The sequence below is a fragment of the Chrysemys picta genome, chromosome 18 (assembly GCF_011386835.1).
Source record: "Chrysemys picta bellii isolate R12L10 chromosome 18, ASM1138683v2, whole genome shotgun sequence".
NCBI lineage: Eukaryota > Metazoa > Chordata > Testudines > Emydidae > Chrysemys > Chrysemys picta.
In genome coordinates, this window is record NC_088808.1 from 5,867,812 (window position 1) to 5,883,297 (window position 15,486).

Sequence of the window (15,486 nt, forward strand, 5' to 3'; positions counted from 1 at the left end):
CCCCCTACTGTTACTCACCCCTTCTTGTCAACTGTTGGAAATGGGCCATCCTGATTATCACTACAAAAGTTTTTTTTCTCCTGCTGATAATAGCCGACCTTAATTGATTACTCTCGTTATAGCTGGTATGACAACACCCATTTTTTCATGTTCTCTGTGTATATCTATCTTCCTACTGTATTTTCCACTGCATGCATCTGATGAAGTGGGTTTTAGCCCACGAAAGCTTATGCCCAAATAAATTTGTTAGTCTCTAAGGTGCCACAAGTACTCCTTGTTCTTTTTGCTGATACAGACTAACATGACTACCACTCTGAAATCTTTGTTTTCTAATACTTTTAACCAGTTTCTGACCCCTGACAGTGTTTTCTTTCTCACCCCATGGCTACGGCAAGTGCTGCTCCACCGGAGCTGAAGGTATAACTTCTGGCTTGGGTAGACATACCTGCGCTAGCTCTGATAGAGCTGGTGTGCTAAAAATAGGAGTGTAGCCACAGCGCCATGAGTGGCTGGAGGTGCAAGTCACCCTACAATCCCATCTGAAACCCTAGGTACGTACTCGCCTTCCTGCTGCTCGCCCCACCGTGGCTACGCTCCTGTTTTTAGAAGAGCTAGTAAAGGTATGTCTACCCGAGCTGGGAATTATACCTCCAGCTCTGTGTCGACATACCCTTAGTTTCCTTAACAGCATCCTGTGAGGGATTTCTATTAGTTGCTTCTCCTTTATTGTTGTTTTCTTGACCTGCCCAGAGCATTCTAGCGGATGGAAAGGCACAATGTTCCTTTGTGGAAGCCCTGCTGGTTTGTCCCCATCCTATCTTCACCTCGGAGATTTACAAATTCTCTCTTTAGTTATTGCCACCTGTACCGTGGCAACGCTCGCTGCTCTGTGATTTCCAGGATCGTCTTTAAAAAAAGCTACTGAGGAGAAGTGCAACATTTGCTGCTGTCCAGGTCTCTGCCGCAGCCACCGATTTCAATGAGATGGAAGGAGACGGTAGCAACTCAGCCACTTCATTCAGTTCTTTCTTGGATCCTGCCAGCTGGGCCTGGGGACTCTCTGCTGTTTAATGTATCAGTTTGTTCCAGCCCCTCCTCTTGTAACACCTCAGCCCATGGCAGGACCTCAGCTTTATTACCTAAAAAAACAGACCTGGGGAAGTACTTCCTCAAAACCTCTGGGGGGAAGACTGATGCCCGGGAATCATTTAGATTCCCTGCAATGCCCTTATCCCCTGGGACTGCTTCCTTTACTTCCTGTTCGCTCAGCAGACCCTCAGATTGTCTCCCAGTCTTCCTGCTTCTGATACACCGTAAAATGCCCCTCAAGTCTAGTGTCCAGTCCTGGGGACAGGGCCGGCTCTAGGATTTTTGCCGCCCAAAGCAAAAACAATTTTGGCCGCCCCCATGTTCTTTAATTACCCCACCCCCCGGCCCCGCCTCAACTCCGCTCATTCCCCAAATCCCCAGCCCTGCCTCCTCCCCCCAGGCTCTCAAGCCTAGGAGGGAGGGAGGGAGGGAGGGGGAGAAGCGGCGCCCGCGCCGTGGCCACTCAGAGTCTCCCCCCTCCCAGGTTTGAGAGCCTGGGAGGGGGGAGACTCCGAGTGGCCACAGCGCGGGCGCCGCTTCTCCCCCTCCCTCCCTGGCTCCCAAGCCTGGGAGGGAGGGGGAGCAGCGGCGCGCGAATCAGCTGTTTCGCGCGCCGTGGCAGCAGCAGCGGAGGTGAGCTAGGGCGGCCGGGGCACATTTTCAGGGGCAGCATTCTGGCGCCGGCCATGCCGCCCCTAAAAATGTGCCGCCCCAAGCACCAGCTTGTTTTGCTGGTGCCTAGAGCCGGCCCTGCCTGGGGAACAGTAATGTAGCCTAACTGGTCACTCGAAGTGCATTCCTTTGGCCTCCCAAGGGGACCTTGGTGCTGTCACCCGGTCTCCCATCACTAGATTCAGGAGACGGGCAGGCTCGTCTCATTGCCCAGGGAATGCTAGGTGGGCTGTGTTAGCCAGCAAAGCCTGCACAAGCGACACAGGGAGAGAATTGCTTTGATTTGTTAATTCACGTGGAAGAATTCCCAGGTAAACACTTAACGCCCGAAGGGATCCCAGCTAGAATACAGACTATAAAGCTCCCTGGTACTGAACTTTCATACAAGTGGGAGAAATAACCCCTGAAAACCCTCACGGGGCCACACCGGCTAGTCCAGTGCAGCCCGGTGTGATGGAGCTGTTCTGCCCCGGTCACAGCCAATGCTGGTAGGCGTGGCAGAGGGTTCTGCAGGTAGGGTGACCACATGTCCTGATATTATTGGGACCGTCCTGATATTAGGGGCTTTGTCTTATATAGGCAACTACACCCCCCCGCAACCCACCCCGAAAAAAACGGTGTCCCGATTTTTCGCACTTGCTATCTGGTCACCCTATCTGCAGGGAACATCTGTGCTGCAGCCTCCATAGGGTGGATCTGTATATAGACAGGCCGACCCTTCCTGTCAGCTGCAATGGCGTTCAGAAGTGTGGACAGATTTAAGTACATGAGCTGAAGATCCTGCCTAACGTAATCTTTCCAAGCTCTCACCACAGCCTTGTGGTTTCTCACCCTGACTCTGGAGTTTCCGCTCATTGCATTTGTTTGTTATCTCTGTGTAAAGGGCCAGTGGAGAAACGCGATCTGCTAAGAGCACATATTTCAATCAACGCCGTCCCTCACCCCCCAAAACTCTGGAGCTCCCGCTCTTGTGATGCCACCCTGGCTGAGAATGCCATTCTTGTGCCCTGTGGTGTTGGTGACAGAGACAAGCTTTCGAGCTGCACAGGAACTCTTCCTCCGGTCACAGAGCTCAGTGTAACTCCAACACTGGCCTCTCACCAGCAGAAGTTGGCCCAATAAAAGCTATATCACCTCACCCACCTTGTCTCGCTAATATCCTGGGAACGACACGGCTACTTCAACACTGCAGACAGGTATTGTGCTGGCCGGTTAGAATTCCCAGGATGTCTGATCATTGGTCAAGGTGTCAGATTTGACGTTGGTGCCCCCAAAGTTACACTCCACCCGCCCCGTCCCATGGATGAACTGTGCTGTGAGTAGCCAAATTCCTGACCTGCCCTCCAGCTTCGGAATCCATCGCCCTCCGATTATCCAGTTTGGCTGATTTGAGCTTGGCCCAAGTACAGGGGGCAAAGAGGGCTTTAAGCCACCCTCCCCAGTCCTGAGGCACTGGTCTAGCTGACGGCACAAGACAGAGCAAAGCCCATGAGGACATATTCTAAGAGCTGCTGTAAGGGAAATGGCGAGTGTAATCTGTGTTTGTAGTGCATGGGTTGAGAACGCCTCTTTCGAGCCAGACATATCCCACGTTGGAGATCAGATGGGGGCAACTGGGTACAGACAGAAGCTATCCGGAGGAGCTGCCTTCCTAGGAGAAGCTTAGGTTCTGCTGTTTATCTCTTGGGGGAAACCATGCCTGTTTTAAATCATGACGTTCTCTATTCCTTCAAGCCGGAACTCGGATCCTTCGCCTGCTGCTGCCTTTTGCTACTGCTGCCTTTGGCCCCCAGGCTGAGCTCAGCAAGTTCATTCCTGACTCTGGATGTACTGGGATTCCATCCAAAAGAACAAAGGCAACAAACAACTGGTGGGCGTAGCATTTTCCAACAAGCCCCCAGGGGAGGCAGCTTCAGCATTGCGCACGGGAAATCCTACTCTGCTTCACTCTGTTGACTGACTGGCATTGTGCGGTGTTGCTTTCATGTATTTAAACAGGGACTCTGAAAGACGCCAAAGAGCAATCGCACCCTCAGATGATGCCTTTGGAGCTGGAGGCTTCTCTGAGCTCCATTGTGTCTGTGCATTAACTGGCGGAGTCTTGTCCCCATTGGTGTAAAATCCCACTGCTGACACCAATGCACTTTTGCTACTAACCCAACCACAATAAAGAGCCCCATGAGTCACCTGCAGCTCTTTAGTGGGATCAATGGAACAAAATAATGTCTCTTTCAATCCCCAGCAAACAAAAGTAGTGTTAGAGGGTGAACTCTGTGCTTTGTAAATGCATAGGTAAATCAACGGCACAGTACAAATGGTCATTGATAATGTATTTCCTTCTGCTATCTTGCTTCCCACAGGTGGACCCTGCCAAGGGATAAAGGAGAAATGAGGTTATTGAGTGAATGCCTAGTTAATCCTTCATTCCAACTTTTGCTTTGGACTAACCGAGCCTTTTAAGATGTATTTCTACTTTGTAACTGAGACAGCAGAAACAAAGAGGCCAAGTTCATTCGTGGGAGAATGGAGAGGGATTGTTCCCTGGTAAGAATGTTCACAAGGTGTCACTCCTAGTAACTGGCACAGAGTTACTGCAGGTGTAAACAGGTACAATTCTACTGCCCCTGATTGCACCTCCAAGGAACTCGACCTATTGTGCATATTGCAGGTTGGGGTGAATGGTTCTGATAGCTACTGAATCTTCATTCAGTTTTGCAATTCTGTGGTGATGGAGACTTTCCTTATTTCCTTCCTTGGGGAATCTACTGTTCATTAATCACAGCTCCCCGTGTGCTACGGGTGTTCAGTCACAGCGCTTACCCCACGCCCCACTGCAAACTTTCTGTGCACCCCCTGTAGCTGCCAGGGCAGCGCGGCAAGCAGTGCCCATAGGGGAACTGGAAGTGCTGAGAAGAAAGGCTCCCAGAGCTCAGATCAAAATAGAGACAGGAAGATCAAGGAAAGGGAAGTGGGACCTGAGTAAATTCGCTGTTGTCCATCGTGGGAGAGCCTGCAAAATGCTCTTTCGTTTTGCATCTAAATGTCAAGCCGGGTGCAGAGAGACAGGGAGTGGGGGAGTTATACTGCACGGGCGTCTCTGCTCCCCCTCCAGCTGTGCTTTCCCCTCCCTCCCTAGCCTGGCGGGCACTGTGCCCAACTCGAAAGCATTTTCTTTCTCCCTATGTTTATCCCCTTCTAAAATAATACCGTAGCGCAGCCCTTCAAGCTGCTGCCTGGTCCGGCTGTACGTCCAAAAGCTGAGCATTTCTCTACCGTGTAGCGCTGGCTCAGGAACGCTGCTTTCTGCCAGGGCGGGGACGGCTAGCGGGTCTCAGGGATTTGTTCTGAGCAGGGCTCTGCAGGGGGAGGAGATCAGGATTGAGGGGGGAAGGAAGTTCCTTCCTGAATTGGCCATCAGGAGAATCTCATGTCCTGACGTAACCCCTGCTGACCTCACTGACACCAATGGAGACGGCCTGGATGGAACTGGGGGCAGGATTTGACCCACAATGCATTGCAAATTTCTTCAGCTATTGTTCCCGGGCAGAAAGGAATAGGAGGAGCCTCAGGGTTCGCAGAAATCTATTTGAACCAATTTTGCCTGACCCTTGCTCTGTACCTGCCCCCCGTGGCTGCCTGCCCAGCATAAGGCTTTACCTAGGAGATGGACCGGAGCAGCAAAGGTCATGTCCGGATTTGGATTTGAATCTTCCTGATGCGCAGGAGGGCTGGGGGTGGTTCTGCCTCTTACAGGGAGAGGCTTGAAGTGGGATCCCATCCTCTTTGCAGCAGCTAAGGTCTCGGCCCCGGAGCTCTGATTCTGGGTCCCTAGGGACCAGGAGGGATCTGAGCCACTGTTCTGTTCCACACCCATCTTGTTTGCAGTGTTGTTGTAGCCGTGCTGGGCCCAGGATATAGGGAGACAAGCTGGGTGAGGTCCTATCTTTGGTTGGACCAACTTCTATTGGGGAGAGAGACACGCGTTCGAGCAGCACAGAGCTGTTCCTCAGGCCAGAAGAAGAAAAGCTCCACAAGTTCAAAAGCTCGTCTCTCTCCCCAACAGAAGTTGGTCCAACAAAAGATCTGACCTCTGTCTCTCTGCACCAGGGCCGGCTCTAGGCACCAGCAAAACAAGCTGGTGCTTGGGGCGGCACATTTTTAGGGGCGGCATTCTGGCGCGGGCCATGCCACCCCTAAAAATGTGCCCTGGCCACCCTAACTCACCTCCGCTGCTGCCGCTCGCGCGCCCTGCTCGCCCTCCCTCCCAGGCTCTCAAACCCGGAAGGAGGGGGAGATTCCGAGCGGCCGCGGCGCGCGAAACAGCTGATTCGCTCGCCGCGGCTGCTTGGGATCTCCCCCTCCCTCCCGGGTTTGAGAGCCTGGGAGGGAGGGCGAGCAGCGGCGCGCGAATCAGCTGTTTTGCGCGCCGCGGCCGCTCGGGATCTCCCCCTCCCTCCCGGGTTTGAGAGCCTGGGAGGGAGGGGGAGACCCTGAGTGGCCGCAGCACACACGCTGCTTCTCCCTCTCCCTTCCTCCCTCCTAGGCTTGAGAGCCTGGGGGGAGGAGGCAGGGCTGGGGATCTGGGGAAGGGGCGGAATTGAGGCGGGGCCGGGGGGGGTAAGAAAAAAACGGGGGGGGGGGGGCAGCCAAAATTGTTTTCGCTTGGGGCGGCAAAAATCCTAGAGCCGGCTCTGCTCTGCACCCATCTTGCCATTTAGACGCAAAAAGAAAGAGCATTTTGCAAGCCCTCGCCCTACCGACAGCATCTCTTATTTATTCACACCCCAGTTCCCTTTCCTTGATCTTCCACCTCTATTTCAATCTGACCTCTGGAAGCCTTTCTACTCGGCACTTCCAGTTCCCCTATGGGCACTGCTTGCCTCGCTGCCCTGGCAGCTCCAGAGGGTGCACAGAAAGTTTAACACAAACACCCAGGGAGCACTGTGCTGCGCCAAACAAAGACAGGTTCAGTTTGAGATGGAGACCTCAGCAGCCCATCCCATCAGCAGCTTTCTGTGCCTAGCGGGCATCCCTATAAAATCATGTTCCAGCTAGAACGCTGGGTACATTCTTGGGGCAGGGGGAAGGAAATTAGTCACCTTACTGCTGGTTACTGCACCAGAAACGGTGCAAAACCTACCTGCAGCGCTGTCCTGCGTTAGCTACGTCACACCGTCCTATGGTCATTTCGGGAGGAATGTCAGAAAATCACGGCAACACAGGCTGGACTGGCAGTGAGGGGGTTAATGATAAAGGCAACATCCTCAGTCTTGGGTCTTTAAAGTTAGTCACCCAAATAAGTAGCTAATTTTCAAATGGGCCATGCAACCAGAGTTGCTATTGAAGTATATGGGAGCTCTACGCAAATCTCACCTCTGAAAATTCAGTCACTGATCTAGATGCCTAAATATTGTTCAAACACCCAAGTGTGAGCTTCTTCCAAAGCTTTGTTTGTTCAATTTCTTTAAAAATTCAACATTATCCAGGACTGGATGGCTCCATGGAGTCTGAATGGGGGAGGGGAGCTGTCACCAGTTCTGATCGAGCCCAGCTTTGCAGTGACTGACGAACGAGATGGCTACCATCTCCCTAGGCATTTCTACGATGCCCACCACGGTGGCACCTTGTAGCCTGACCCAGTTAGTAAAGTGGACACGCAAAGCTAATGGCAGGTTAGTGACCAACATGGAATGAGCTGGTGGCTCCACTCCACTTCCTCCTGGGCCCACACAAGTGGCCCCTTCAGTGGCAGCCCCCACACAGAAGCCACGGACTGAAGGAGAGTGAGTCTGAACCACCCTCTTAGCCTGGAATGGCGCCCCAAGGCCAGGTTGAGGCTCCTTGGTAGGAAAAGCATATGTGACCGCCGCCATTTTGGCCAACGCACTGGGCATTGAACCAGGACCGCCGGAGCTAAAAGCACGAGCAGCTCACTTGAGCTAAAAAGCAGCTGGAATTATAACAGATTTATACCACCAGGGCTTGAGTGCCGAGCACCCGGCCTCGATCCAGCGAAGCACTTCAGCGCGTGCTGCCCTGTAAACACGCGAGTGGAGCCATTGCCGGCGACAGCCCTGCGTTTGGCGTGAAGCCCATCCCCAAGTACACTTAGTCCAGGACCGGAGCGCTCAGCACGCTGCAGGATTGAGCCCTTCGATAGACATTTACCGAATGGGCTCCAGGAATGGGCTCATTTCCCATACGGGAAGCACCTCCCCAACGCATTCTCTGTCTCTCGTTATCACTCACACACTCCAGCACAGAACCGTACCCCAGTGCAGGACTGGAGATGGCGCCCAGGGGCCTGTGTTGGTTTTCTAATGCGCGACATTGCAGGATCCTGCCGGTGCTACGAATCGGGAGCTGTTCCTGCAAATGCTCACTGCTAAGCACAGCACCTACGAGCTCAAGTGATTTCATTTCTGTCGACGGGGCTACTCACAGAACGCACTACAGGTGAAATCCTGCCCCTATTGAAGCCAAGGGGAGTTTTGCTACCAGGGCCAAGATTTCACCCTATGGCTCAGTAATAAGATCAGAGCTTCAAAAGGTATTTAGGCACCTAACTCCTATTGACTTCAATGGGATTAAGGAACCTAAATATAGGATCTGGGCCTAAATGTTCACAGGATCGTGCCCCCAAGTTAACACCGCCTGGATTCTCTCCCCAGCGGTGTTTTACCCAGTATATTTAAAAATAAAATTTAGCCTTGATGGGATCAAGGTAATTTTATAACATGGATCATCTTCCCAGACTCCTGTGTTTCTTTCCCTCTCATTGGAGATGACGGACATGTCTGCATGGCTCCACTCCTCTTTCCTTTCTAATCCGGATTCATTCCAGGATCTCACAGCTCAGCCTGTGTGAGCGTTTTCCAGGGGAAGGGGACGGGGGCAGTGTGGTGATGTTACATGCGTTGGACTGGACAGTTGTAGAAAGCGGATTATATGGATACTGCAAGTGTGTAGAGGTGTGCAGGGTGCCGCACAGACGTGTGACAGAAAAGCTAATAAAAAACAATTCTAATAAAACTTGGCGGGACTCAGGCCGAGGAAGGTTATGGGACCAAGAGGGATCATGCCATAAAAGGGCAAAGCGTTTCAGAGTTTGCTTAAAAGTGGGGAAGGAACAGCTGTCAAGGGGGAACGAGTCCTCACCACAGAGTCATCACAGCAAAGACCTGTTACCTGCTGACCTGGGGATCCCTGAGAGGCAGGTGGGTGGTGCACACAAATACCACTTAGCACATGGCTCGAGCAGCAGAGCTCCAATGAACCCCCCTAGGGTTGCCAACCCTCCAGGATTGGCCTGAAGTCTCCAGGAATTAAAGATTAATCTTCAATTAAAGATTATGTTGTGATGAAACCTCCAGGAATACGTCCAACCAAAATTGTCACCCTACATACACCACGCCCCCGGCAGAGCTGCTCAGGGCTTTAAAAAGCAGCGGAGCAGTTAGGGTGACCAGACAGCAAGTGTGAAAAATCGGGATGGGGTGGGGGATAATAGGATCCTATATAAGAAAAAGACCCCAAAATTGGGACTGTCCCTATAAAATCGGGACATCTGGTGACCCTAAGAGCAGTGTCACAATTCTACTTCCTGACAGCTGCCCCTGCTGCCTGGGCACTGCCCAACCTGTAGGGTTGAAACAGGCATCGCTGAGCCCAACAGTCGGATGGTGTTTGAAGTGGGTGGGGCTCCTGGATCCCACGCCCCCAGTCCTTTCCGTAGATTTCCCTGACTCCCTAATCCCGGGAGGGGTTGGGGATTGCAGGGCCAACCTCCCATCTCTCCTTCCCCCCTTTCACCCTGCTGTGTGCAGCTGTGAAGCATAAATAAAGACGTGCTCCTTAGCTTCAAGCAGCTCTTGGAACGGCCAGGGTCACTCCCAAGTGATGAGGGAGCACGTGAACCGAGGCTGGGGACTGCTCTCAGAAATACATCGGTGTCCTTACTGACCTTTCCAACCAGCTATTCTGCAGCTGCAGAGTTCTTTAATCGGGGAGGGGGGGGGTACACGCATGCATGTATGACTGTGCCCAGGCACTTGCATGTGTGTCTGTGCATGCCTTTGCCTAGGTACCCGCATGTGTCTGTATGTTCCTGTGTACGCGCCCGTGTTGATGTGCATGTGTGCCCATGCTGGGAGTGCTTGCATTCACATGTGCATGTGTTCAGGTGTTTGTGTGCTTGTGGGCACTCATGTACCGATGTTTGTGCGTAGGTGTTCCTGTGTTCACATATATGTACAGATGAGTGCGCACGTACAGTCTTGCATGTCTATGCGCTTGTGTATCCATGTGTGAACATGTGTTCCTCACTGTGTTTGTGCTGGTGTGTATGCCTGCACAACTGGTTGAGTGGGTGTCCTGTGTGCGCGCACAACTGTTTGTGTATGTGTGGCTGGACTCGTGTGAGCATGTTTCCGTGTGTGCCCCTGCGTTCGCGCAGGTCTGTTCACTGATTGCACGTGTGCATGTGTCTATCCGTGTCTGTTTGTGCACATGCCCACAATTCCCGCTTTCCAGAGCCTTCGAGAAAATGGCCAACTGGACAGAATGCCTCCTCACCGAGCAGGCCCGCGGCGTTGTCCTAGTAACTAACTGCAGGGTCAGTGTTGCCTTGGAGAGTAGAGGGAACAACACAAAGCAAACCCAGGCATCGGAGCTTCTGGGCTGTAGCCAGGGCCGTTGGATTCCTGCAGTACAGCACTCCGAGCTCGTCCTCTGCAATGTGCCTTGTCTGAGAGCAGGCAAATGCCCCCTGAAAGCAGGAGGAGGCGGGGGATGAGCTCACTGCTTGGGAAGAGAATCTGCCTGAAAAAAGACGGCTCTCTGAGGCACATGCCCAGTCCCCAGGCCTATAGTATCTGAACCCCTCACAATATTTGTAATGCATTTACCCTCACACCCCCCTGTGTGGCAGGGCAATACAGCTGAGAAACTGAGGCACAGAGAGGCTAACTGACCTGTCCAAAGCCACGCAGGGCAGCTGTGGTGGGAGCAGGGAATTAAACCCAGGCCTGCCAACTCCCAGGTGCTCTAACCACTGGGCCATTCTTCCAGCCAGAGCAACCAGCTGTGTCTGAAGGTGTGAAAACCCCACCCCCATCTAAACTGGGATAATTTTATGTCTCCCAAATATTGTCTCTTCCACTCCCTTTAGGTTCTGCCCCGGCAGAGGTGCAGGGGAGCAAGGTAGGAGGTCCCAGATCCACCCATTCCACCAGCTCCCAACCCAGGGCCCTAGAGGGCCATTAGCCAGACCACTCGCTGATCCACCCCAAATTATACTGCCCCGGGTCACTTCCTACCATGCTGTGGCTCCTCTGTAATTAGAAAGTTGGCAACCCTACAATCGCAAAACATCAAACACCCCTGCCCCACCCCCATCCCTTCTCCAATGCCCCACCCCCGCTTGCTCCATCCCCCCTCCCTCCGTCGCTCGCTCTCCCCCACCCTCACTCACTTTCACTGGGCTGGGGCAGGGCGTTGGGGTGTGGGAGGGTGCAGGGTGCAGGCTCCAGGAGGGAGTTTGGATGTGGGAGGGGACTTCGGGCTGGGGGTGTGGGCTCTGAGGTGGGGCCAGAAATGAGGGGTTCAGGGTGTGGGAGGTGGCTCTGAGCTGCGGTAGGAGGTTGGGGTGCGGGAGGTGGGTGAGGTCCAAATCCAATCCAGTCCAAACTCTAAGAAAATATACTCAGTGATACCATACAGAGAGCAGAGTCTTTAATGTTGCTTGCAGTCACTTAGTTTGTTACAACTCAGACCCACCAAAACGACCCTGACTCTGCCCCTGCAGTGGTGCCAGCCTGCAGCCTCCACCCTTTGATCCTGTCTAGCCTATAGCCTTGTTTTAAACACCTTTATGTACACAATTAATTTTTCACTCATGGAAAAATGAAAAAAGAAAAAAAAAGGCTGAAGGGTTTTTGATCAAATTTTACTAACAGGTAAAACAAGACAATCCCCAATAACTGAGGATGGGAATGGAAAATGTCAACCCCAGAAGAGCCTATCATGTGCCTTGGGCAAATCATAAATATTGACATAATCTAATTAATGCAAAGTTACCTAAAATACATGAATAGCTACTCCTGCAGGAGGGCATTAAGCCCAGTGGAATTATGGAGGTATTTAAATGACTTAAAAATGGTAAATCCCCAGACCTGGCTGGGTTTCTACCAAGTTGTCAGAGCCCAGCTGGTACAGCCACTGTCAGGTCTTTAATGATCTTTGGAAGAGAAAGAGGCCCCTGATGCCTAGAGAGAAGCACAGACTGCTTCCCCAAACCTGCTAAAGACGTATCCAACTTCACATCATACAGGCCCATCTCTTTGCTAAATCTAGGGTTACCATACGTCCTCTTTTTCCCGGACATGTCCGGCTTTTCGGCAGTCAAACCCCCGTCCGGAGGGAATTGCCAAAAAGCCGAACATGTCCGGGAAAATGGCGGCTCTGCTCCTCCCCGACTCTTCGGCTCTGTTTAAGAGCCGGGCTGCCCGAGCGCTACCGGCTTCGGGCAGCCCCCGTGCCTCCGGACCCTGCGCCGCCGGAGCCCGGGAGGGGAAGTGCCCGGCCGGGGGCGCAGGGTCCGGAGGAATAGGGGCTGCCAAAAGCCCGAGCGCTACCGGCTTCACGGTTTGCCGGGCAGCCTCCAGACCCTGCACCCCCGGCTGGGCGCTTCCCCTCCCGGGCTCCAGCTGCGCTGGGGAAGCGCCGGTTGGGGGTGCAGGGTCTGGGGGCTGCCCGGCAAACCCTGAAGCCGGTAGCACTGGGGCAGCCCTTTCCCCCAGGCTGGGAGTGGGAGGGAGGAGGGGGCGGAGTTAGGGTGGGAAGGGGCGGAGTTGGGGCGGGGCCAGGGGTGGGGAAATGGGCGGGGCCAGGGCCCGTGGAGGGTCCTCTTTTTTTATTTATGAGATATGGTAACCCTAGCTAAATCAAAATGCTAAAATCTGTGCTTCAGTAAATACACTGAGGGGAAAAACACTGCCAAGACACATTGACAGAGATCAGACGGGTGTGTGTCAGAAAGGGTGTTCACAGACAGTGTTCCCAGAGTTCGTGATTGGATTGATTTTTAGCTAAAAACGAACAAACCCCCACCCATTGTTATCATTAGACATTTCTTAGCATGAACTGGCAGTTTTTAAAGGGCACCCCTAGACGCATTTGGCTTAGGCCCCCCATTTCAAAATTGGATATTCATTCTACACTCAAATCTAAATGCCACAAGAATTGGCACCTAGCTGAATGATTCCCCTTTTTTAGGAATACATCTCAAGCAGGCCTCCTATTACCACATCTCCTTGCTAGAGTAATGGAGCAGTTTGCACAGATGATCAGAAATAACCCAAATATACATGGAATAAAAGTCAGAAACAAGGCTCACAAACTAACTTTATAAGCCGATGATATCATGGTGTTTGTCCCAAAGCCGCCAGGCACTACTACGGAAATCTTGCAATTTGGTAAAGTTTCAAGTTTTAAAATAAACTATGATAAATCTGAACATCTGGGTGTTGGCATGGAATCTGACCCTCAAACAAACAAAAAGCCCAAGCCAGATCAAAATGGGGGCCCATAGTACTAAAATCTCTGGAAGTACATCTATTTAAAATGACAGAATCTTTATCATAGTAATTCCATTCCTCTGGTCAAGAAAATTAAAACAGATTTAGAAAGTTGGCCAAACTATGAAATATCACGGCTTGGTCAAATTGTGTTAGTCAAAACTAATATCTTACCTCAGATCAATTTTCCCTTTCAAATGCTACTGATCATCATCCCCTGGAAAATTCCGGAACGTTGGCAACCCATGATAAACCAATTAATCTGGGGACATAAGAAGTCAAGAGTCAAACTGACCACTTTGGAAAAGGGAGGGACGGGCTTTACCAAACAATAAAAATGTATTACCAGGCAAGCCAAATCAGAAATGTGCTACACTAGATCACTACAAGCCATAATAAGCACTGAATAGAGCCAGAACAGGCACATTGTGTAACAATCAAATTCCACAGGATTCCCTGGATAAAGGAAACTTCTAGGCCAAGAACAATATATCACCCCACACACACACACACCCCACCTCTAACGCCCACGATTGAGAACACCAAATTCAACCCTAATAAAACTCTGGGAAGGTTTAAGGCCTGGGAGTACATTAGTATCATGAGATTTAGTCAATTATTCAGAGAAGCCACGTTTGGATGTTTGACATGGTTCAATAGCTTGCAAAAGTTCCACTGTACCAGAACCTGCAACTGAGAAATGTTTCAACCCACCCTCTTAGAAAGACAAACCTCACCAGAACATTGACAGACTTTGAAAAAACTACGCATCACACTGCTGTGAAACACAAGGGTCAGCTTGCCACCTTCGATCAAGTTACTTTAAGTTATTACTCAGAGGAATTGAGCATGTTCATGATAAGGTGGAGGAATGCAGACCTGGGTATGGAAATTAAGTATCTGGAGCATTGCTCCCTGTCCCTCAATATGCATAGTCAGAAAATAAAACTATGTCACAATGGGAATTCGCTACCAATGGTATCTAATCCCCTTACAATTAAACACATCTATTGTGCTGGGCAAATATATGTTGCAGGGAGTGTGAGGAAATGGGCAGATCTCTTCACTTATGGTGAGCTGCCCAAAAGTTAGGGATATTTTGCTGGAAGGTTGGGGACTCCATTAAAGAGGAGATGGGTTGCAAGCTGTCAGATAACCCATTGGGGGGAGGGAGTTATTGAATTTTCCTCCAAAATTCTGTACTGTATAAAAGCCACAAAGAACTAATTACCACCCAGTAGCTGCATTAAGATTCACAGTCGCAAGATGGTGGAAAAGAGGTCACTCCCCTAAATTAATTCTCTGGTTCCAAAAAGTATGGAAAATATTAGAAAACCTGACCCATCCAGTCTGAGTGCTGCAGGGAAGTATTAATCAGGATGGGCAGGAATGGTGTCCCTAGCCTGTTTGCCAGAAGCTGGGAATGGGTGACAGGGGATAGATCACTTGATAATTACCTGTTCTGTTCATTCGCTCTGGGGCATCTGGCATTGGCCGCTGCCAGAAGACAGGATACTGGGCTAGATGGACCTTTGGTCTGACCCAGTATGGCTGTTCTTATGTTCATAAGTAGGAAAACAAGATGCTTACCTAGAAAACTGGTGGGCTTTCCTTGAAAGGAATCATATCCTAGCATGAAACCTGACAGACTGGGGGATTTCTTTGAATATGAAGGATGGGAGAAAGGGTTAAACTGCTAGCTTACTAGTTGGCCACCATCCTAGCATTACAGATTTCTGAAAGCCAGTTTATGTATCAGAACATGTATGTACATGTGACCAAAGGCACCCCTGTATTCACACCCTACACTCTATTGTAATAATCTTTGTACAAAATATGGCTTGTGAGGAATCATTTGAAAACTAATAACTCACTAGTCAATAATATCATGGTGAAATGTACGTAGCAATATTATATGTATAGTTATGAAATCCCCCCTGTATAATGTTCTTAGCACATGTTCAAAACCTCACAGCCCTGGGTATCCGGAAGAAAGAAATTTGTGTTTACCTCAATTTACATATAAGTAGTAAAAGGGGTCCTCACTAAAGTAGGAGAAGAGACAGCAGGAGACAAAGCAAATTTGCATGCAGCAAACATGGGTGAGAAGGAAGAACATGGAGCCTCCTTCACCACCAGACTCCATGTC

At 51.0% G+C, this 15,486-nt stretch overlaps 1 long non-coding RNA gene across 2 annotated transcripts in view; it reads right to left on the reverse strand.

Annotated features, from left to right (window-relative positions):
• Nucleotides 1-1,681: 1,681 nt before the first annotated feature.
• The window catches only part of LOC135976453 (uncharacterized), a 63,069-nt gene continuing 49,264 nt past the window's right edge, over nt 1,682-15,486 (reverse strand). For both annotated transcript variants that reach the window (XR_010593564.1, XR_010593565.1), the window contains exons 2-3: nt 13,512-13,599; nt 1,682-4,128 (exon numbers count right to left, since the gene is read on the reverse strand). This is a non-coding gene — a long non-coding RNA (uncharacterized LOC135976453). The remainder of the gene's footprint in view (nt 4,129-13,511; nt 13,600-15,486) is intronic.